We start from the raw sequence: 23,041 nt of genomic DNA, 5'->3' as shown, positions 1-23,041 counted from the left end.
TCATTAGCTTTATTTAATGTGCAGCTTCTCCTGTGCAGCTGATTTTATTGCTTTAATGACATCATCTTAAACTTACCGGGTGTGCCATGTGAATATATATATATATTTTAAAAATATCAATATGTATGTTTTCAACCAATCCAGGTATGTGAATACACATGGCATATTCCAATCTGTATCTTCCTCCACTGTTCACATTAGCCCTCTTCAGAAAATGTATACAGGGAAAGATAATGTGTATAGACCAGGACTGGGGATGTTAGTACTGACCTTGGCCCTGGATCTGGCCCGTCCTGAGCGTACTGGCCTTGTCCTGCCTTAATGAAGCTTCCAGAACATGAACATGGTACCAATACACAAGGAAACTGTGCCATTACTTTGATAAGGATTTTTTTTTTAATCAGTGTTCCCAATTACATGAACAGAGACTATTCTGTGAACACTGAATAGTCAGAAGAGAGACAGACAACAAAGCTGGGATAACTAAAGGGCCACTTTATTAATTATTTGCATGGTACAAGTAAGAAAGGACAACCAATGCAAAATGGGGCAAGCCGGGGTTACCCCAGACCCCTCCTTTTCACTTTTGGGTGTCACACTTCATCATTTCAGCTCCCACTCCACAGCATCATACTGCACATACAGCTCAGTCAAAGGAAGCATAACTCACAGAACATAGTTGATTAGGAATATGGTCATTCACTGACACCTCCCACCCCCCAAGAAGGGTATGAAAGATGGTGAATTAATCTACTCCCCGAGGGCCTTCTTAAGCACCAGACCAAGTGGAGAGACATGGAGGTTAGGAACTGAAGGGGAAGCAAAGGGGCCCAAGATAGCCTTCCTTCCTGCTGTTCCTTGGCTGTTTTTTCTCTAACCACATGTTCCAAGCTTTGACTGATCTTAAGTCAATGTGGACTTAGGGCCCTGAAAAGTAATCCTCAAACTAAAAATGAAACCCTGTAACAAATATAATTGACCACCACTTTGGGGGTAAATTCAAAGCAAGCTCTCAAGTGCTTTCAGTTTTATTGGTCTGGACTCCTTTACCAGAAGGCTGGTTGGCACTTCCTCCTGCTAAACATTTAGATCCCTCTTGGAAGTTAGCCCTAGTGCAAGCCATGAATGAATGAGATCCTACACCCAGGGGATACACATAGCAGTACTTGCAGGCTTTGCCCCCACAGTCGGAATGAAGAAGCAGACACAAGTGTTGGGTTTAAAACCGGGCCGCTTTATTAAAACATTAAATAACTGTAACTGGCAGGAGGGGTGAAAACCTGACCAGACAAGCCCTGGGGTCAACCCCGGACCCCGCCTTGTCCAAAGGGCGAGCCACCCTGCCCCCAGCACAAGCCCGCCGAATTCAGGTTGAAGCTGAGCGGCCAGGCCTCGAGCCACCACCATCCGAGCCGGCATCAATCCCTGTGGAAAGATCCGCCCAGGTGAGGCTCCCTGTGATCTGCAATCCCCGCACTGAGCCGTGTAGCCCATCTACGGTTCATACAGACCACCGCACCAACGGTGCTAGGCCATAGGTGCTCCCCTGGAAAACCCTGTGGCCAACCTCCTCTAGCCTGCGACCAAGACAACTACCGCTAACAACTCCTAACCTACAAGGCAGTACAAGGTAGGTGAAAAACACTCCCACAGAAGCCAATTGTGTGGAAGCAAAAAAATTCCTACCTGGCCCCTAAAAAAGGCGACCGGCAAACGCCTGTACTGCCAAAGGGAGGGTGGGTGGGCAGAGAGTCAAACAAACTGCATGGCAGGAGGGCAGGAACCGAGGCTTATAAAGCCCCGATTCCCCGCCCCAGCAAACACCCGTATATCGGGTGATGCTGCGCCTCCCTCCTTCCGGGAGGGGCAAAGACAGCCCCAACCTCAATACCTGCAAGCAGGCTCGGCTGGGTAAGGGCCGGACCTTGCCCCCCCAGTCGGAATGAAGAAGCAGACACAAGTGTTGGGTTTAAAACCGGGCCACTTTATTAAAACATTAAATAACTGTAACTGGCAGGAGGGGTGAAAACCTGACCAGACAAGCCCTGGAGTCAACCCCAGACCCCGCCTTGTCCAAAGGGCGAGCCACCCTGCCCCCAGCACAAGCCCGCCAAATTCGGGTTGTAGCTGAGCAGCCAGGCCTCGAGCCACCACCATCCAAGCCGGCATCAATCCCCGTGGAAAGATCCGCCCAGGTGAGGCTCCCTGTGATCTGCAATCCCCGCACTGAGCCGTGTAGCCCATCTACGGTTCATACAGACCACCGCACCAACGGTGCTAGGCCATAGGTGCTCCCCTGGAAAACCCTGTGGCCAACCTCCTCTAGCCACCGCCAATGCCAAGCCTCTGCTTTGGCATTAGCGCCCCAACGGTTGGCCCAGAGCCAACCGCACCCCCTGCCGAATTTCGTCTAAAAAGGCCCGGTTACCCAAATCAGAAAGGTGAACACCATCCGGCCGATACAAGTCAACTTGCTCGACCCGTATGGCCGGATGTGGGAGAAAGATTCCTAGTCCCCCCTCCATAGCTTTCTGAATAGCCCGATTGGCTTTACGCCTGGCTCGTTCCACACCGCCCGGTGAAATGGTATGCCTCCACACTCTACGCGGCAAAATTGCCGACCAAACCAAGATAACCCCAGGCCACCTCCGCCGAATTTCCCGGAGGTTGGCCAAGGCCTGCTGGGAGAGAGCTTTCCCATGCAGCAGCCCCAAGTCGTTCCCACCCAAATGGATGACAAGAATGTGTGGAGGTGCTGCCTTCCATTCCCTGAAAAGCAGGGGCATGATACCGGGCCAGCGCAGCCCCCGACGACCCAGCCAATCCACAGTGGCCCACGCACTGAGGCCAAGCTGGGTGCCCACTGAAGACCGTCTGGTGAAATGGGCAGCCCAGAAAACCATGCTGTGCCCGCAGATGAGAACGCGACGTCTCTCACCACGAGCACCAGCACCTGAAAAGACAAACAACTGTCAACATACGGTAACAACAATACAACCCCACCAGGCCCCCCACCTACATCTAGGTGACCAAAGGGCGAACATACGTTTTGTAAGCCGACGACCGCCATCGGCCTATATGCTGAATGGCAGAGGGCGTGTAACCCATAGAAGCGGCTGTGGAGGCCGCCCCAATCCTAAAGGAATGTGTTCCAAATTTGAAGCCTTGTAAACCCAACCTGGCCAGAGCCCTACTTGTGACCTTCCAAAATTGATATTTGGTGAGAGGGGAGCCGTCGGCATGTCTTAAAAAGGGGCCTTCAACATTCCCTCTAACGCGAATGTAACGCCGGACAGCCCTGACCGGACATAAGTCCTGAATGGAGCACATACCGATCGTGATGACGGATCCCCTCTGCCTTTGGTCAGTCTTGGACCGGCGAATTGTCAGAACAAGCTGACTGTTAGCAATTTTGATACCCTTGGATTGGAGCGCCCTCCCAGAAGTATCAGCCTTGGACTGAACTACCAGCTCGCTTACACGCAAGGCCCCAAAAAAGGCCAACAGTGAGGCAGCATGAAACAATGCTGCTTCAAAGGGGGAGGAACAAACACAGGGCCAACCCCCAAACAACCCACGAAGGACAGACGGGGATATAGGTTGCCTATCATCAACCCGCTGGGCACGCTCCCGGGCCCAACCCTCGAGCATTTTTCTAACCCTAAAATCGCTAGTATATTCTGGGAAACCACGGGCCTTGCTAGCAAAAGCCAATGCTGCAAGTTGGCCCCGAATGGATTTCAGCCCCAGGCCTCTTTCCTTTTGGTGCACACAGAAATGCATAATGTGCTCCACAGGGAACGGCCAAAGGTCAGGCAGTGCCGCCGCACTTCTGAACTCCCGAAACTGAATGGACGCTCTGTCGTACGCCTTCCTGGTGCTAGGAGCTAGTGCCAACTGAATGGCCCTACCGGCTTCCTTTTCTCAAGACGCCACAGTTCCTCTGGCATTTTCGCTGGCCAAGGATCTGCTTCTGGGGCCAGTTCTCAAAAACGCTCCATCTGTTGGCGAGACAGAGCATCCGCCACCCTGTTACATACCCCAGGTACGTGCCTAGCCAGGAATAAAATATTCAACTGGAGGCAACGCAGGGTGAAAGACCTAACCAAATTCATAACCAACACAGATTTAGAAGATAAAGAATTGATAACATGGACGACCGCCAAGTTATCGCACCAAAAGAGGACCGAATGGTTGGCTAGCTGCTCCCCCCAGAGCCAAACGGCCACCAGGATGGGAAAAAATTCCAAAAACGTCAGGTCCCTACAGAGCCCGCTATCCAACCATTCCGCGGGCCATTGCTCCGCGCACCAATGTCCTCTAAAAAATACACCAAAACCGTTGGCACCGGAGGCGTCAGAAGAAATCTGAAGCTTTGCTTCTACCTTCAGATCCTCCCTCCAGAAAGAAACGCTATTGAAAGATTCCAAAAAATCCTCCCAGACCTCCAAGTCTGCTCGCATTCCAGAAGTAACGCGGGCCCTGTGATGGGGGAGGCGCAGCCGGCCCATAGCGTCACAAAAGCGCCTACAAAAAGCCCTACCTGGGGCCACCACTTTGCAGGCAAAGTTAAGGTGGCCCACAACCTGCTGTAGTTCCAGCAGCGAAACCTTCCGCTGCCCCTTCAAAGTGGCCAGCCGGGCCTTCAGGTCGGCGACCTTGGCCTCCGGCAAACGTGACGTTTGTTGCAAAGTGTCAAGCTCAATGCCTAAAAAAGTGAGGACCGTGCTTGGCCCCTCAGTCTTCTCGTGTGCCAAGGGCACCCCGAGTTCGAGGGCTAATTCCTGAAATGCGTTCAGCAACTTGGCGCATTGCTCAGATCCCGCTGGACCGACAAAAAGGTAGTCGTCCAGGTAGTGCGCCGTAGCATTGACCCCGGTCTTGTGCCTGAGCGCCCATTCCAAAAAGGAACTGAAGCGCTCAAACGCCGCGCAAGAAATCGAGCAACCCATCAGCAAAGCCCAGTCCATATAAAATTTTTCCTCAAAGCAAAAACCCAGTAGCTCAAAGTCCCCGGGGTGAACAGGCAAGAGGCGAAAAGCTGACTTAATGTCGCACTTCGCCATCTCTGCCCCAATCCCGCAGGACCGCACCACTTTGACCACCTGGTCAAAGGAGGTATAACGCACCGAGCATAATTCCTCGGGAATAGCGTCGTTTACCGATGCTCCCCTAGGGTACGACGGTGGTGAATAATGCGATATTCACCCACAACCTTCTTGGGAACCACCCCCAAGGGCGATACCCTCAACGTGGGAACCGGTGGTGCTTCCAGACATTCTTTGGCTATTTTTTCCCAGACCACGTGCTCGAGCCCAACAACAGAACACAAATTAGGAGCCAAAAAGGGGGCCCTAGGCCCCTGATAGGGAATCCGAAAACCTAAGCTAAACCCGTCACGCAAATACCGAGCATCGGCCGTGCACGGGTATAAGCGTAACCACTTATTGAGAGCCGTCAGGCGGATGGGGCTGGGCCCCTTTACCAGGGGGGTTCTGACCGCCCCCAGGGCGCTTGCTGCCCAGCCTAAACTTAGATCTGCTACAGGCCAACAGTGCGTGGGGTCCGCCGCAGAGAGGGCACTCATGCCGGAACCTACAGGGCTTCCTGGGACACACACCCTTGGATGCGAACTCCCAGCAAAGCAACTGGGTTTGAACTGACTGGCCCGCGGTGACGCGGGCCCCTGTAGAAGACTGTTGTTGTTGTTGCACCCTCAGCACTAAATGGCCGCTATCGGACCTGTCCCCAGCATTTGGTTTCGCTGGGGACATCAGCTGCAACCACAGCTGCTGGTTTATTTGGTCCCACGGCATTCCAGGATTAACTGCGGCCCTCATCCAGAAAGCTTCGTCATATTGCAGCCATGCTGCACCGGCGAAGTCCGTGTACGCCCGATATACAATGTCTATATATTGAAAGAGGGCGGCCGCCCTAGCCGGCTGCGCTCTTGCAATGACTCCGGCATAGATAAAAAATCCCGGCAACCAATTCGCCCAAGATCTATCCACTTTTCTCCTCTTCAGTTTCTCCTTCTCCTTATCATGAAGCTCGTCCTTATTCTTCTTTTCGAGCTCTCTGAATAGGAGACTGAAGACGTCCACGTATTCACCGCGGAGAATTTTCTCCCGCTTAGCGACTGTCAAATGGTCACCCAGGGGTAAGGAGGTATCCCCATATAGGAGAACATGAAAGGGAATGCTGGCATAAGGGTTAGGGGGGTAAAACCACCCACTACCCTGAGCCACTGGCCAAGCCCCCTGAAGCTGAGCAAACTGCTGACCACCCCACAGCAAAATGTCAGGTGTGGACGGGGGGGGTAGAAACAGCAGGTGGCGCGATGGCGCTTGCCTGCCTGCCAACTGGAGGAATGACCAAGTTGGGCAGCGGGCTAGGTGTGTGAAAACCCCAAGCCCACAGCTGGACAGGACCCAACTGCTCACTGACTCCTAGCTGCCCCACACCCCAAAATGTCCCACCCTGCACCGGCTGGGGGGGAGGAGGTTGAATGGGGCCCCACAGCCACCCATGACTTGGCTGAAAAAGGGGCTTACCACCGTCACCCGTGAAGACCCCGGCGCCACCCGGGGTGCGAAGCTCACTGCTGCCAGGTGCACCGCCGCCCGGTGCCACACCCGATGGGCCCTCCTCCGGATCCTCCTCCTGGTCCGGTTCCAGTGGTGTTTCGGTCTCAGCTGCCCCACCCTGTAAAGCAGAAAGACGTGCGAGCACTTCTGTTTTAAAGGTCAGCCTTGCCGACCGGCCTGAGGCCCGGCGGCGTCCCTCCCAAATGGGAGCGCCCCTAGCGACTCTCTCCTGCTCTAGGGCATCCAGCTGGCCCATAATGGCCAGCCGCACCTGCTCACTTTCAACCTGTTCTTCCACCGGGGGCTGTTGCTGGCCCCGCCCATGGGGTGGGCGGGCGGGCTGTTTGCCCTTTGATTTGCCCTGCCCTTTTTTGGGTGCCATCCCAAATGCCTCTATGCCACTGGCCAAAAGCAGGGGTGACTGCAACCCCACTCAAAGGGTTCCCTCCCAGCACTCCCTTGCCAATTAATGTGGTGGAAGGAGGGTTAGAATTAAAGGAGACGTCCCCACGCACTCTTGCCCACCAACGAAAAAAGAGACCCCAATCGAGCCCCCAGGCAGCAGTGCCCCAAACTACTGCACCCTGTGCACAAGGAAAGGAGGTCAGGGGGGGGGGGGGCGTTTCAGGAAAGCCTCGCCCAATTCACCCCAACCACTAGCCAAGCAGGCTCAAACCAACGTGGCCAGAGAAAAAAGGAAAAAACGGGGGGGGGGGAAGGGGTTTACCTGCCAGCAGGGCCTAACCACTAACAGGCCAAATGCCTCACCCACCCAGCTCCGGGTGTGGAAAGGCCCTAATAGGCACCAGGAACCCCCTTTCAGTAGAACCCAACCACGAGGCTACTGCCTACTGCTGGCCCAGCGCTTGCGACCACCAACCGACTGTGAAAAGCTGCGCTCCTCCTCCTTGTAAGGCAACGTGGCCGGCCTGTAGCCCAGCACCGTAAAGCCCTAGCACCGCGCTGGCCTCCGCTCGGGCCGCTAGCTGGCCCACAGAACTGCCCCCACACGGCCTCGCAAGCGCTGCTCCCCTGTCGCCCGCGCCCCGTACAGCCCGAAGGACTTAGCTGCGCAAGCCTCCCCGGCCCAGGCCACCCAGGCCACAGAAAACGCCGCGCAAAAAGACTCAGCCTCGCAGCGCCGATCAGCTGGCCGCACGCACCGCACGCGCTGCCCGAATGAGGGAAGGAGCCGAAGGAGCCGGGGCCGCGCCGTCCAACCGCTCCCGCTCAGGTCCCTCGCCGCCGCAACGCTCCCGACGCACGTGGCTCTCTCACCCAGAGAGCCAAACAAACTGCGTGGCAGGAGGGCGGGAACCGAGGCTTATAAAGCCCTGATTCCCCGCCCCAGCAAACACCCGTATATCGGGTTATGCTGCTCCTCCCTCCTTCCGGGAGGGGCAAAGACGGCCCCCAGCCTCAATACCTGCAAGCAGGCTCGGCTGGGTAAGGGCCGGACCTTCCTGTTGCACACTGAACTCCCAACAGAACAGGCAGGGTTGAATTGACTGCCCCACAAGTACATAGGAATGCCTTGGGAGTCACTGCTTCTGTTTCAGGCCACTGTTCTTGCACAGTCATCCTGGGCATGGAGCCATCATCACCACTAGATGAAACCATTTCTCCTCACAAATGCCAGGCAGGTCAGAGGACTTGCCTTCCAAAAAAAAAAAAGACAGACAGGTTAAAACCTCCTGGCTGCTCCCAAACAAACTGACTCTGCCAGCGATGATCACTGCCAAGGCCTTCGGACCCTGCTGCCACCACCACTGCTGCCACTGATCGTTTGGAGGCCACAATCCAGCCTCAACCAAGCTCCTGCCAGGCTGAGCATGAGGTGATGCCTGGAGACTATGGGGGAGGAGCTGCCCCAATAAGCCATTTATTCAGCTGCAAGGTGCTGCACGGCCCAGTAGAGCTTTTCCTCACTGAAAGACACTACGCTCAAATTCTACCAACCATGCTTAAGCGGAGTGTTCATTCTTGCTCTTCCGGGCTAATGGTGCAGAGGGGAGATTATTTAGGAGTCCATTAGAAAAGATCAAGATAAACATTTAAAAAAAAAAATTAAGCAATATAGTCTATGATTTAAACTTAGCTCAAAGGAACCTCTTTGTGTACTTTAAGCTGTTTTGTTAAACCCATTGAAAGATTTTCATTTTTTATTTAAGAAAATAAAGTAATAGTATAAAATGAATACAAAAAGGGGGAAAGGATTATAAAACATAATTATGTGCTGTGTATCAGAAATGATTATATATCACAGAGTGTATAAAAAAACCCTCATTTCTCCCCAACAACCACTTAATTCTGATGTACTTCTGTTGGGGTGCATTTATATTCAGCATTTTTAGTTTTCAAATATTTAGATTTTAGATTTCAAATGTCATAACTAATCTGTTTTATCTCTCAAGTATTGGCTTAATGTTTACTACATATTCAGAATTACATATTTTTACCGTTTCTACCTACTCACTGTAACTTTTAACAAATAGGTAATCAAAATATAGAAGGAAAATCTATTATTATCTCACAATAAGAAAGTAGAAGATTCTGCTCAAGATCCACTTCCTTATACATTTATATTCAAGATTTTACATTTAAAACTTATTCCTATTCTACTTCTACATTGCAGTATATTTATGCACAATTCTGTTTCTCATTCTAAATTTAACACCTACTTGCATAATACACACTCCATCTCTTCTCAAATTTTATAAGTGATCTATTTCTCAAATATTAATTTCACCATTACTTCATATTCCGCAACTAAGTTTTCCCATTCTTCTATGCATTGACAAATGTATAGTTTCCATTTTGCTGCATAGACTATTCTAGCCACTATTACTATATATCTGAATATCTCCTCCAGGATTTTTGGTAATTCGTTAGATAGTATGCCTAATAGCATATTCCTAGCTTCCATAGGGAATTTAATTTTATATACTGCCTTTCCCCATGCATTTCCTTCCAATATCTTTTTGCTTTTTTTACAAATCTTACTTGAATAATATTGCTTTAATAGCCAACTGGCCACAAGCAGCATCACACCGAAAGAACCTTATATTATCTCCTTTTACATTAATGACTGCTGACCAAACTTTTGCTATTCATATCATGATCCTATAATCTGTATCTAATAGTAACATCTGAATTAGAATCTATGAAGAAAAATAAAATTTATATGATATAAACTGCCTGAAATACTTCCTCCTCAAATCCTCCAAAAACAACAGAACAGCAAAATATGTTCCAAAGTCTCAATATGATCATCCCCACACTCACATCCTCTCTCTGAATAAGAAATACCTGCATAACAGCTCTCTGTAATCATTGATGGAAAGGCATTTAGCCTAGCCAGCATAAATAACCTTCTATACTGTGGCACCCTTAAATTAAAAAGATATTGTGGAATAAAATTAAAGAGGATTAGGCCATGAATGGTTGCTGAGCAGACCCATCGTGCTCTCTCCTGCATTCTTCTAAAATCCAGGTGTATCACTGCTAACTTGATTTCTTTAATCTCATATACTTTGTTTGGGTTAAATTAAACCTTGTTTTCAATTACCTTTTTCCAAGAGTTCAGTAGAAGATCTTTTCTAATAATAATACTTAGGTGCCCCTTTTTAGACATGAACATATTAAGATATAGCAAAAATTATCTTTGTCATGCTAAACCTTCCAGAGATTTCTGATTTAATTACTCTTTGAGGGGTACACCAGAGACACAATTTGGCATGCCTGATACACTATGGAGAAATTGCATTAAAGGCTGGTCAATTGCTTCATCTATCTCCTTAATCAAAACCCCAATACCATATAACATTTAGGGAATTGCCTTAGCATTAAATGCTTGAATTCCTCCAAGTATAACATTCAAATTATGGGTTTGGAAAAAAAAGTCAATTAGAGCCAATTAAAACTGGATAATTTTGCTTTCTGTTTAAAATTTTTCAGATGCAATTTCTATCTTAAATAGCTTGAAATTATTGAACTTGATCAAGGTTCTTTGGGTTAACTTGACATTTATATTCAGGAAAGACCATGATTTTAGATTTCTGGGTGTTTATATATAATCCCTCATTCAGAGAATATTCATAATTCCTCATTTAGACAATATTCAGCCTACTGGGGAGTGACAAAGGAGCACGATATCATCCACATAAAGCATTCATGATATTTTTTGATCTGCCAGAGTAGAGGCATAGGACAAGTGGGGATCTAAAAAGACAGCTTAATCATTTATATACAGATCAAAAAAAGAGGGGCCAATAAAAATCTTGCCTAACTCCCTGTCAAGCATGTTGTTTCTTTCTTTGTATAACTGTATTTTCAACTGTTATTCTAATGTACTGCACATCAAAGCCATATAACCTATTCCTTAGTTCTCACCAGTAGCAAATGCAGGAATGTCCTCTTTGAAGATAAGGTCTCCTGGGATACTTTCCCAGGGTTAAACCTGGACCTAGGATATTGCTAAACCGCAAGAATAGATAAAGTAGCAAGAGTGTTAGTTTCACACGCCTGTGTTAGAATTCCTAAAATACCTTTGATGTGCCTACCCGAGCACAATGGATTATCAATAAACTAAGACTTTGTTTCAAAATCAATGCTCGGTTATTTTGAGATCTGATGCTTGGCATTTTGGAAGTGATCCTTCTTTAAAGTTCAACAGACCTGGTAACTTTCAAGCCGAATGGCTGAAGGAGCGCCAGATAACAGTGAACAGTGGGGGTGCTATTGGAGCCTTCTTTAAAGATGGAGGCTCAGATAGCAGCCACTGCCAAGTCCGCATTTTTTCATCTTAGACGGGCAAGGCAGCTGGCCCCCTTTCTGGAGCACGACGACCTAGCAACAGTGATCCATGCTACGGTCACCTCAAGGTTGGACTACTGCAACGCCCTCTACATGGGGCTGCCCTTGTCTCGGACCCGGAAACTGCAGCTGGTGCAGAATGCCGCGGCCCAGCTGTTATTGGGTCTCCCAAAGTGGGAACACATCCAGCCGGGTCTCCGGACTCTGCACTGGCTTCCAGTGATATACCGAGTCCGGTACAAGGTGCTGGTTATTACCTTTAAAGCCCTATATGGCCTGGGACCTGCCTACCTGAAGGACCGTCTCTCCCCACATGTTCCCCAGAGAGCACCGAGATCAGGAACACAAAATCTCCTCACTATCCCCGGACCAAAAGAAGCCCGTCTGAAAGCCACCAGGGAAAGGGCTTTCTCCGTTATGGCCCCCGTATGGTGGAATCAGCTGCCGGAAGAGGTGAGGGCCCTGCGGGACTTGGCGCAGTTCCGCAGGGCCTGTAAGACGACCCTCTTCCGGCTAGCCTATACCTAGCCTACATTTAGCTAGTATAACAACTTGAGGAAACTGGCCAGCCATCTTTTTACAGGAAACTGAATTACTCTGTTTTAATGTTTTAACTGTTTAACTATTTAACTGTTTTATATTTGAAATTGTTTAATTTTAAGTTGATTAATTGTTGGAAGCCGCCCTGAGCCATTCGTGGGAAGGGCGGGATATAAATCCTAAATAAATAAATAAACCGCTGGAGAAAATAGAGGTGCGGACCCCCCCTTGGCACATCATCGATGCAAGGCGAGTCGCAGGGTGCGGGTCCCCTCTACACGTCCAACAACTGTTCATCACCCCACAAAAGTGGGAGCCGCAAACCTCCACTGCCCTGATGGACGAAGCTCCAGCCCGCCGGGAGGCCATCCTAACAAGACCAGCTCGAGGGGGACAAGGTGGCGAAGCTCCAGGAGGCAACCGGGAAGGTTGCCCTCCCGGGGACAGAGATGGACAAAAAGAACCCCGACCCGATGACGACGGTGGAGAACCGTCGGGTTCCAACTCCGAGGGGGAGGACAGAGGCAAAGGTCCGGGTGAACCAGATATCCTGGAAATGGTGGGAGGTGAGATGATAACCATGGCAAGAGGGCTGAGGGACGAGATCCAAGCCAACGCCACGTTCATGGCCCAAGAGATGCGGCGGCAGATCGACCGGCTACTGAGGCCAGACCCAACGGGGATCCCAGGGATCCCAGTAGGAGCACCTCCGGCGGCACGACCAGCCCCACCGGTGGAACAGCCAGCACCACCCCAAGCCCCAAGGGCTCCAGCACCCCCTGCCCCGGCGCCGCAGCCAGTGGTGCCAGGGCCCCACGACTATGTGCGGGGAAGTGAGTTGGATGCCACCTTCGATGGTGACCCCAAAGAAGTAGAATACTTCTCAATTCAAGCCAATAGTTACATGCACTATTGGGGGAACACGTTCCCAGATGATTTTAGTAGAGTGGACTACTTGGGGTCCAAGCTGAAAGGGGTGGCCAAAAGGTGGTATGTGAGCTTGTATGAGACGAGGGGCCCTGAGCTGGACACCGTGGCCAGATTCCTGCAAGCCTTGCTCACTCAATACGAAGATTCCCTCCAAGAAACCTGAGCTCTCACAGCACTGCGGGAGATGCAACAGGGGTCAAAGTCGGTGTGTGAGTATGCGGCCGACTTTAGAGCCAACTTAGCTAAAGTTCGGGGCTGGAATGAGCTGATGAAGATAGAGCAGTTCCAGAAGGGTCTGAATGCGAGCGTGCTGGATCAGGCCCTGCAGCAGGCGCGTCCTACCACACTCGTAGGATGGGTGCAGCTGGCAGGGGAGGTAGAAACCAATATGAAAAGAGTGGCCCTAAAATGGCAACAGCAGCAAGGGGGTAAGGGAGGACATGAGTCTTGGTCAGGGGCAAAACCAGAGGGGAAGAAGGGCCACCAAGACTCCACCTGTCTGCAAGTGCTATCGATGTGGGAACCCGAACCATCTGGCGGCAGACTGCCCAGAGAAACCTCGAGGCCCCCCCCCCCTTAACTCCAAAGCCTACGGCAGCGACACCCAAGAGGACATCTACCCGCACCAAGGAATCAGCGAGGGGGAGCACTGCTGCTTCCGCAATTCTCGAAGAAATCATCATGGATGAGTTGAGCAAGATGTCTTGGGAAGTAGAACCGGCGGGAAACGAGGACGACCTGCACTGAAAGGTGCCAAGCAGCAGGTCGTGGATCTAATGGCACCGCTGAGGGTGAGAATAACTGGGTCTTTGTTTTTTGTCCCATTGACTTTATTAAACCCAAGGCTCAAGAGGTTTATGCACGCGCGAGCTTTAATTGACTCGGGGTGTACGAGGGAAATAATTACCCCCAAATTGGTGGACGCCCTCGGACTTACACGAACCCTGCTGCCCCACCTCATCCAATTTGAACAGATGGATGGTACCGTGATGAAGGGAGAACCGTGTGTGCAGACTCAAATGGTGCCTGTGGGATACTGAACTGTTTGTAATTGCCCCATCTGCATCATTCGATGTAGCCTTGGGAGTGGGATGGTTAGCCAAACACAAGCCGGACATTAGGTGGGGGGATCAGACTATAGATTTCACGGACAGTAAGTGCAAGCGCCATCGGTGGGCCAAAACATGGGGACCTGAACCCCCCCCCCCAAGAATGAGAAAATGTGTGTGGCCGTGGAGGAAGTCCGGGCCATCCCCAGAGAATACCAAGACTTGAAAAAAGTATTCAGTGAGGAGGAAGCTAATGAACTCCCCCCTCATAGAAGCATGGATTGTGCGATTGAACTCATCCCTGGGCAAGAACTGCCCAAGGCAAAACTGTACTCCCATGGGGTGGGCGGAGAAGGCAGAACTGAGAAAGTTCTGTCCTGCTCCTGTACTCATCCCATCCCCTGGCATCTCTGAGGTGCTCAAAAATCTACCACTTGCTAAGTGGTAGCAAATCCTTCTGCCGCACGCTATCTGTCTTTCTGGGCATCTGAACGTGGGAACATGCATGCGAGGCAGATTGGTGGTGTGAACCCACCAATCCACTCTAGGCACTCAACAGTGTTCTTTAAAAAAAAACTGCCCAGAGTGCATGAGCACATGTATGGAAAAAAATGTATGGAGAAAAAGAAACCCAAACCACACCAAGGGGATGGCGTGCAACAGCTGTCTGATCACAACAAAGTGCCTCTCATGTGGGAAACAGGTGACTCATGTGGGAGTGTCTGAGATTCAGCCACTCCATTTTGAACCAGCCCGATTTGAGATGCCTTCCGTGCATCCAAAGCTGCCAGTCTGGGCCCAGCCATGGTCTGCAAAGCTTTTCATTTTGAATTCTGTTATCTTTCACCATTATTCTTTTAATCCTTGTGCCTTGTCTGATCTTCATAGCTAGAATCTTTATTTCTAAGATAAATAGTAGAGGTGACAAATGACATCCCTGGTATGTTCCATTTTGAATTGGATTGTTCATATTAATTGTTCATTAATTAGCATCTTTGCTTGTTGGTTCAAATATATACCTTGCATCCAGTTTCTGAATTCAGGGCCACAACCCAAATTTGAAGTACATTCAGGGTTTGTTTGTTTGTTTGTTTTTAAGTCATGCTAAATTATCAAATGCTTTTGCTGCATCCAAAAATGCTGTTTTCTTTCTCTTCTTGTTCACAAATTTGATTGCATCTATTATAAACCATATATTGTCTTTCATGTACCTCTTTGGCACAAAGCCTGTTTGATTGATGTAAATTTAATTTGGCATACATTTTCTTAGTTTTTCTGCTAATACTGTGGTGAAGATTTTATAATCTATGTTCAGCAGAGAAATAGGTACGAATGTGATAACTTTTCATCATTGCCTTCTTTAGATGGAACCTTTTTCATATGTGTTGAACTTGTAAATAGGGTGCTAATCTGTTTTAGGTTGTGCTCTGCTTCAAGGACCTTTATTCTTTAATTTTCAGTTGCTATTTGCTTCTATTATCCTTTTCATTCGTTATAAGTCTATTATAGATGCTCCTTTCATTTCCCTCCTCTCATTTTATTTGGGCTGCATTGTGGGTGATTATTTTCAGTGTTCAGCTGGTTCCCTTGTCTCATTCTCTCTATTAGATTTAATCATGTAGGAAGTGGTGGAGCATTTTTAGCAATTCTCTCATTCCTTGAATAAAACTTTGTTTGATATTCTCTTATTCCTTTTTCGAAGACAGACTTCTTTTGATATAATCTTGAAAGAGCATTGATAAATTGTTCTTGTATTTATTTTTTCTGCATATGTAATTTAATCTCCTTTCTTTACACCTATTACTCTTTTTTTCTTTATTCTTCTTTAAACAATATGCCAAATATCTGCCAAGTTTGTTTGCATGTTTGAAATGACTTTGTTTTAGAATTTTTAGCTTTTTTCTGTACCTTTTGCATTTTTAACACATCTAACTGGTTTCTTTTATTGTCTGATCTTTGCTAGTGTGTCTTAATTCAGGGTTTTGTGCTCTTGTTGCAATCTTTGGATTTTTTTTTCTGCCATTATCTTGGTTTGTTTTGATTTTTCTCATTTCTTTTTAGTGACAGCTGATAATAAGATTCCTCTAATAACAATTTTGTTTGCTTCTCAAATTGTAGTTGAAGCAATTTTTTTCTATATTATTTTAACTCTTCCAGTTCTTTTTTATGCTCACTTACTACATCTTCTTGTAGTAAAAGATCATCATTTAGTTGCCATATTCCTCTTGATTTTTTGTTCCATTGCCAAACTACTTATATGGGAATATAATCTACAAATATCTTTGGTTGAATCTCTGCTTTGTCTAGATTTATAGTTAGACTTTTTGATACCCACCATATATACATTCTATCAAGAAAAAAATGTAAAATCTCTGCCCTTTGTGTGCTTGATCCTCCAGGAATCTTCTACTTTCAGCATTTTGAAATGTTGGTGTACATTTTGGGGTAATTTTCCAGATTTAAAATTCATAAATCTGGCCTTCTTTGGATCTAGCACTATATATATCTTCATCTTGAAATTCTAGCATTATTTTTGGGAGCGGAATCTTGAAAAAATTTACTTTAGCATTGTTTGGCGCATATATTGTTGCTAATGTGCATCCCTTGCCTTCCAGGAGCAATTGGAAGCCGATTTACCCCTACTTCAGCATAAGCCACAGTTATACTTACAACATTACAGGCCTGTTGTACCACCCCATTGCTTGCAGGTACCAGTGGTGAGGTGGGGTGGCTGGCCATTGGTGCAACTGTGGCATAAACCACTGTGTAGCTGTGGTTATGAGTGTTGTTGGGAGCATGGCCAGTTAGTCATCTCCCTGAGCCCATTCAGCCTGGGTACACCCCCTGCTAGAAGAAGGTTACAGCAATAACAATATGCTATTTGCCTTAGGCACCCATGGAATGTGAAAATCAGGTAATCCCCACTGCTGCAGCCCTACCCCTGGAACTCAGAAGAGCTCAGAATGCCAACTACAGGTTTGGCTAATCCCCCCTCCCTTGGACAACCAAACCCCAGCCCCCAATTGCAGCCCCCTCACCCTACAAAATCCTACAGCAGGACTTCTCTAAACTCAGTAGTTAGGGTGCATGGCACGGGACTCTGTCTTGGAGCTTCCTACCGTGCAGAATTAGAGCAGGGGGCAAGGCACTTTTGGCAGAAGTACAGAGAGGGCACTTGGCACCACAGGGTGAGCACTTTGTGCTGACACACAAGGAGGAGCACAAGGCCCATACTCTTCCTTCCATTTCATAACCCTAGCAGACATCCCATCTTTGGGGGCTTGACTCAAGGAGGCAAGGTAAACAAGGGCAAAGATACCAAAGCTGCTCCCCTCACTCGAGGCTGGGTGCTTTGACAGTGGCGCATGCACAAGCCCTACAGGGAAGTTCAGAGTGGGTATATTAACACTATAAGCCAAATTACACTGAAAAAAAGAACATCAAATGTTATGTAGCTCTCTATTCATCAGTTTCCATTAATTTTACAATGCAATTACTTTCATTGCATAGCATATGGAAATATTCAATGTATTCATATATATTCATGCATGTTTAAGCAACATCTGTGGTCAAGGAATATTATACATAACAGCATGCTCTGAAAGGGAACACTATCACATTAACATGTTTATTTATTTTCCATGCCAATAAAGGTATTTGGATTATTTATTTAAACAGATAGCTCTATTTCCCTGTCCTCCTCCAATGAAACCCAAAAGCGTTTACAACAGTATTCCCAACTCACAACAACCCTGTGAGCTACAATAGGTTGGGCTGACAGACACTAAATGATCCAAGGTCACCCAGCGAGCTTGCAGGATAGAGTGGCCTTGGATCAGCCATAGCTATCTCAGAGCTGTCCTTGGAATGGCAGCTCCTGAGAGAGCTTGCTCAGCCCCACCCGGCTCATAGGGTGTCTGTTGGGAGGGGAAGGTAAAGGAGATTGTAAACCACTCTGAGATTTGGAGTGTAGCGTGGGATATAAATCCAATATCATCATCATCTTCTTCTTCTTCTGAGTGGGTATTTGAAAATAGATCTCACAGATCTCAGTTCAACCTTCTAACCACATCATGCTGGCTGCTGTATTAATTTGAAGATTATGTGCACTGTGTTAACTGAAAGATTACATACAGCAGAGTTTGCAATGGCTCAGCTTTGGGAAACTTTTGCAGAAAGTAAAGATGCATGGGGATATTACATCTTTCTTTCTGGCACATTAATTTATCTTTGTAGTATAGGCTAATAACAATATGCTTTCATCCTGGATCACTTAGTTCCTACTCCATTTACAAAGAACATTGCAATTGACATACGTTTAAATAGAATCCCTCTAGAAATCTGTTGTTAAAAATGAAGTGTTCATGATGTGTTCACAGAGTTAATATCTATATGATATTTGTTTAATGATGTTTTTAAAAAAACATAATTTCAACTATTCTTATTTACCACAAGCAGTTTTAGTTCTGAGTTGTATTATTTTTATTCCATTTATGCATGTGACCTGAAAGTAATACATTTCACACTTAATGGAACAGTTCAGAATTCAGGTTCCCCTGGCAGATCATTAACAGGGCACCCCGCTTAAGAGTATTTAGCGAAGGTATTTGACTTCAAAGCACCTCTGCTTAGCCCAACTGTGAGCTTAGTCATATGTTCTCAAATTGTCTCCAGAGGGCTGTTCTGGAATGTAAAGGTGTGAAATGGCACCAAGTAAGCTGGTGTTATGGAAACAGAATTTCCAAGCTGTTTACATCTGTTTCCTTCAATCACATTTCTTATAAATGCAATAGCATAGTTCTCATAGGTATTCTTGACAAAAATCATTTCAAGAGGCCTGCATGATGCAGTGGATAGTTTCAAGTTTATTTCAATTTATATCCCGCCCTTCCCACCGAGGTGGCTTAGGGTGGCTCACAACACATACAAATCTAACATAATTTGAGTTTAAAACATCTAACACAGTTAAAACAATAAAATAATAAAACATATAGTGGCGGTCTGTCAAAACTACACTCAGCTTCCAGTGCCAGTTAATTATAAGCCAGCCGGAAGAGGGCTGTCTTACAGGCCCTGCGGAACTGGGCAAGGTCCCGCAGGGCCCTCACCTCTTCCGGCAGTTGGTTCCACCAGAAAGGAGCCATTACAGAGAAGGCCCTGTCCCTGGTGGATTGCAGGCGGCATCCTTTGGCCCGGGGATAACAAGTAGATTTTGAGATGCCGATCTCAGTACTCTCTGGGGAACATGTGGGGAGAGACAGTCCCTAAGGTAGGCAGGTCCTAGGCCATATAGGGCTTTAAAGGTAATAACCAGCACCTGGTACCGAACTCGGTATGTTATTGGCAGCCAGTGCAGAGTCCGGAGCCCTGGCCGAATGTGCTCCCATCTTGGGAGCCCCAATAACAACCAGGCCGCGGCATTCTGCACTAACTGCAACTTCCGGGTTCGGCACAAGGGCAGCCCCATGTAGAGGGCATTACAGTAGTCCAACCTCGAGGTGACTGTTGCATGGATCACCATTGCTAGGTCATCATGCTCCAGAAAAGGAGCCAACTGCCTCGCCCGCCTAAGGTGAAAAAATGCGGACTTAGCAGTGGCTGCTAAGTAAGCTTTACCTGTGGAGAAACCAAGTTTAAATGCCCATTCAGCCCTGAAATTCAGACAGTAGCCTTTAGCAGGTCACTATTGCTCCATTATACATTGCCTATAGTGGCAAGGTTGCTGTCATCTCTATGGCTTTCTCCACACCACTCACAGTAATAGCCCCATACTGGTGTCCTTTCAAATTGTGGAAATGGAACAAACCAGATTTTGACTTTCTTGCACATATGCATAAATCCTACACATTTACACCTATTCATATATAGTGAGTTTGTTTCCTAACTAGGACCGCTCATCTTTTAGGAGTATACTATGCAGCACACTCTGGCCTGGCCTTGTCAGAGCTTGGAAGCTAAGGAGGGTTGGCTGTGATTAGAACTTGGATGGGAAACTACAAAAGAAGACTATGGTTGCTATGTAGAGGAAGGGAATGGCAAACTACCTCTGCTACTCTTTTGTGTTGTAATCCCCATGATAGGGTTGCCATAAACTGGTTGCAATTTGACTGCATATTCCCTCCTCCATGTTCTGTGTTCCCAGTCATGTGGAGTGAAAATATTGGTACATTTTGATAGTTCCATGGAAGTGTTGAGATCTTCTCAGTGAACATGTTCATCAAGGGAACATACCTCCCCACCATCGGAAGAAAGAGATGAACACCAGCTTGGGATTAATAAGGAGCACATCAGGTATGGCCAAATTGCGGCTCAGGAGCCACATGTGGCTCTTTCTCATCTATTGCGTGGCTCTCAAAGTCGCTATAGCCCCATCAGCCAGCTTGGAGAAGACATTTGTCCTTTAAATCACTTCTCCAAGCCAAACCAACCAGCAGCTTGGAGAATGCATTCAAAGTTGCTTTCTTTCTACCTCTGTCTCCCTCCCGCATCTATTTGCCTTCCTTCCTTCCTTCCTTCCTTCCTTCCTTCCTTCCTTCCTTCCTTCCTTCCTTCCTTCCTTCCTTCCTTCCTTCCTTCCTTCCTTCCCTTCCTCCCTCCCTCCTTCCCTCCTTCCTTCCTTCCTTCCTTCCTTCCCTCCCTCCTTCCTTCCTTCCTTCCTTCCTTCCTTCCTTCCTTCCTTCCCTCCTTCCTTCCTTCCCTCCCTCCTTCCTTCCTTCCTTCCTTCCTTCCTTCCCTCCCTCCCTCCTTCCTTCCTTCCTTCCTTCCTTCCTTCCTTCCTTCCTTCCTTCCCTCCTTCCTTCCCTCCCTCCTTCCCTCCTTCCTTCCTTCCTTCCTTCCCTCCCTCCTTCCCTCCTTCCTTCCTTCCTTCCTTCCTTCCTTCCTTCCTTCCTTCCTTCCTTCCTTCCTTCCTTCCTTCCTTCCTTCCTTCCTTCCTTCCTTCCTTCCTTCCTTCCTCTCTCATACATCTGATGTTTATTCTATGTGTCTCTTACATTCTTTGTGACCACCCCTGGCCACTTTATTAACTAATTACTCAATGCTAGGGAGCAAGGGCCAACCTAACAATGAGGGATAGCTCAAGGTCAGGGGTTGCCCCAAACCCCTCATTGCCATATTGGGCAAGCCACCTTGCCCCTGGTATGACCTATCATGTGGTTCAGATCCAGCCAGCATAGCAGACTGCCCCCTGGAGCTCCAGCCCCCCCAAGACACAAACTTGAGAGGAGGACCTATCCAGGGCAGTACCACAGGCAGCCTGTATTCCCAGCCTTGAGCCATACAACCCAAAAGCTGATCCTGACGGACCCCTTGTCCCCCAAAATGTGGGGGTTCCAAATGGTGTTCACAAATCCGTTTTCTCTTTTCCCTACAATAACCTGCCAAGTGACCAAATCTATTTAAACAGCACCACCAAACCCAATTGTCCAGGTTTTTTTTACAGACAATAGTGCAAGGTAGGCAACCCCCCCCCCCTCCCAAAATATAAAGCCAATCAGTAAGGGGCGAAAAATTCCTATCCAGCCCATGAAACGGCACCCAGCCAAAGCCTGCACTGCATTCTGGGCAAGACGGTGGGGCAAGAATGTGGTTGAAGCTGAGAAGGTGGAGGCGGAGCCACCCTATAAAACTGTGAATCCTCCTGGGAACAGCAATGCATCACCCCTTCCTCCTTCAGGGGAGGCAACAGCTGCTCCTGGCTGCAAGTGCCTCAACTGAGTGTGCCAAGCTGGGTGAACTGGATTGACCCCACAGTTGGAAGAAAGAGACAGACACTAGGTTGGGATAAATAAGGGCCACTTTATCAACTATTTACATGATGTCAGTGGCAAGGGCCACCCTAACAATGTGGGATAGGTCAAGGCATCCTTGCTATATTGGGTGAGCCACCTTGCCCCTGGCGTGAGCTATCCTTATGTGGCTCAAATCCAGTCAGGATATCAGACTGCCACCTGGAGCTCCAGCCTCCCCCCCTCCCCCAAGCTGCACAACTTGAGAAGAGGACCTATCCAGGGTGGTACCACAGGCAGCCTGCATTCCCGGCCCTGAGCCACACAGCCTGGAGGGGTTGATGGAAAACATAACAAAGCCCTCCAACAAAAGAGCAGTCATCCCACTAACTTAGTTAAAACCACCACTCCCACTCACGCCATTCAATTGGACCGAGCTCCTTTCATAAAATGTGGGTAGAAACCCCCATTGCCAGGCTGCTTAGCCCCTTGTTGGTCCCTAAATCCTAACCAAGTATCCCCTAGGGCACTGATGAAGGCACTGCCAGAGGGCACTCGTGCCAGAACTTCAGGCCTATGGCAGCACACCCTTTGAGGGCCAAACTCCTTGCAAAGAATGCACTGTTGATCACCCATACATCGGCACTGGTGCCTACAGAACCAGAGAGCCTGTGTGTGATGTGCCCACTATCAAACCATTCTTCACCCAGAGGTTCTGCTGGGTACATGACCTACATCCACAATTGCAGATGAATCTGCCGCCCGCGTACGGAACTCCTTGTTGTATTGGAGCCATGTCTCCAGCAAAACCTGAATACCTTACTATACTATGTCCAAATGCTGAATTAAGGGTAGTGCTCTCTGAGGACAGGACCAACCACCACCAGCATAATTAAGAACCTCAGTGACCAGTTGGCCATTGGCGATCGGTAGGTTCTTTGATCAGATGCCCCCTTCCCTTAGTTTCTTCTTTCTCACATCAAAGTTTGGACTTTGATGTGAGAAACAGAGCTGTTCTGCTAGGCCTTTGGCTGACGCAGCAGATGTCAAAGAACTTCAGTCTCCCCTGCTTTAAGCAGCTAGGCTCCATTATATTATGGGCACCAAGAGTGACTGTCTTATTTTAATTAGAGTGCATCACCAACCTCCCTGGCATGAGCTCAGCCTGCACTGAAATATAAAACCATTCACTGAGCAGCCAACAAGTGTTTAAATGAGTTAATTAATTTTAAATGTTAATGATAATGTTTTAATGAATTCTTTCAATTAATCTAATGTATGGTTTTATTGTTGGACTCACTTGTGGGGTAGGGCAGAATAGAAATTCCAAAAATAAAACAAACAAACATCTATATGCCGTTGTCTGAAATATATTCTTTGTGAATGACTCAGA

The sequence above is a fragment of the Heteronotia binoei genome, chromosome 16, assembly GCF_032191835.1.
Source record: "Heteronotia binoei isolate CCM8104 ecotype False Entrance Well chromosome 16, APGP_CSIRO_Hbin_v1, whole genome shotgun sequence".
In the NCBI taxonomy this organism is placed as follows: Eukaryota; Metazoa; Chordata; class Lepidosauria; order Squamata; family Gekkonidae; genus Heteronotia; species Heteronotia binoei.
This window is presented reverse-complemented; position numbering follows the sequence as displayed.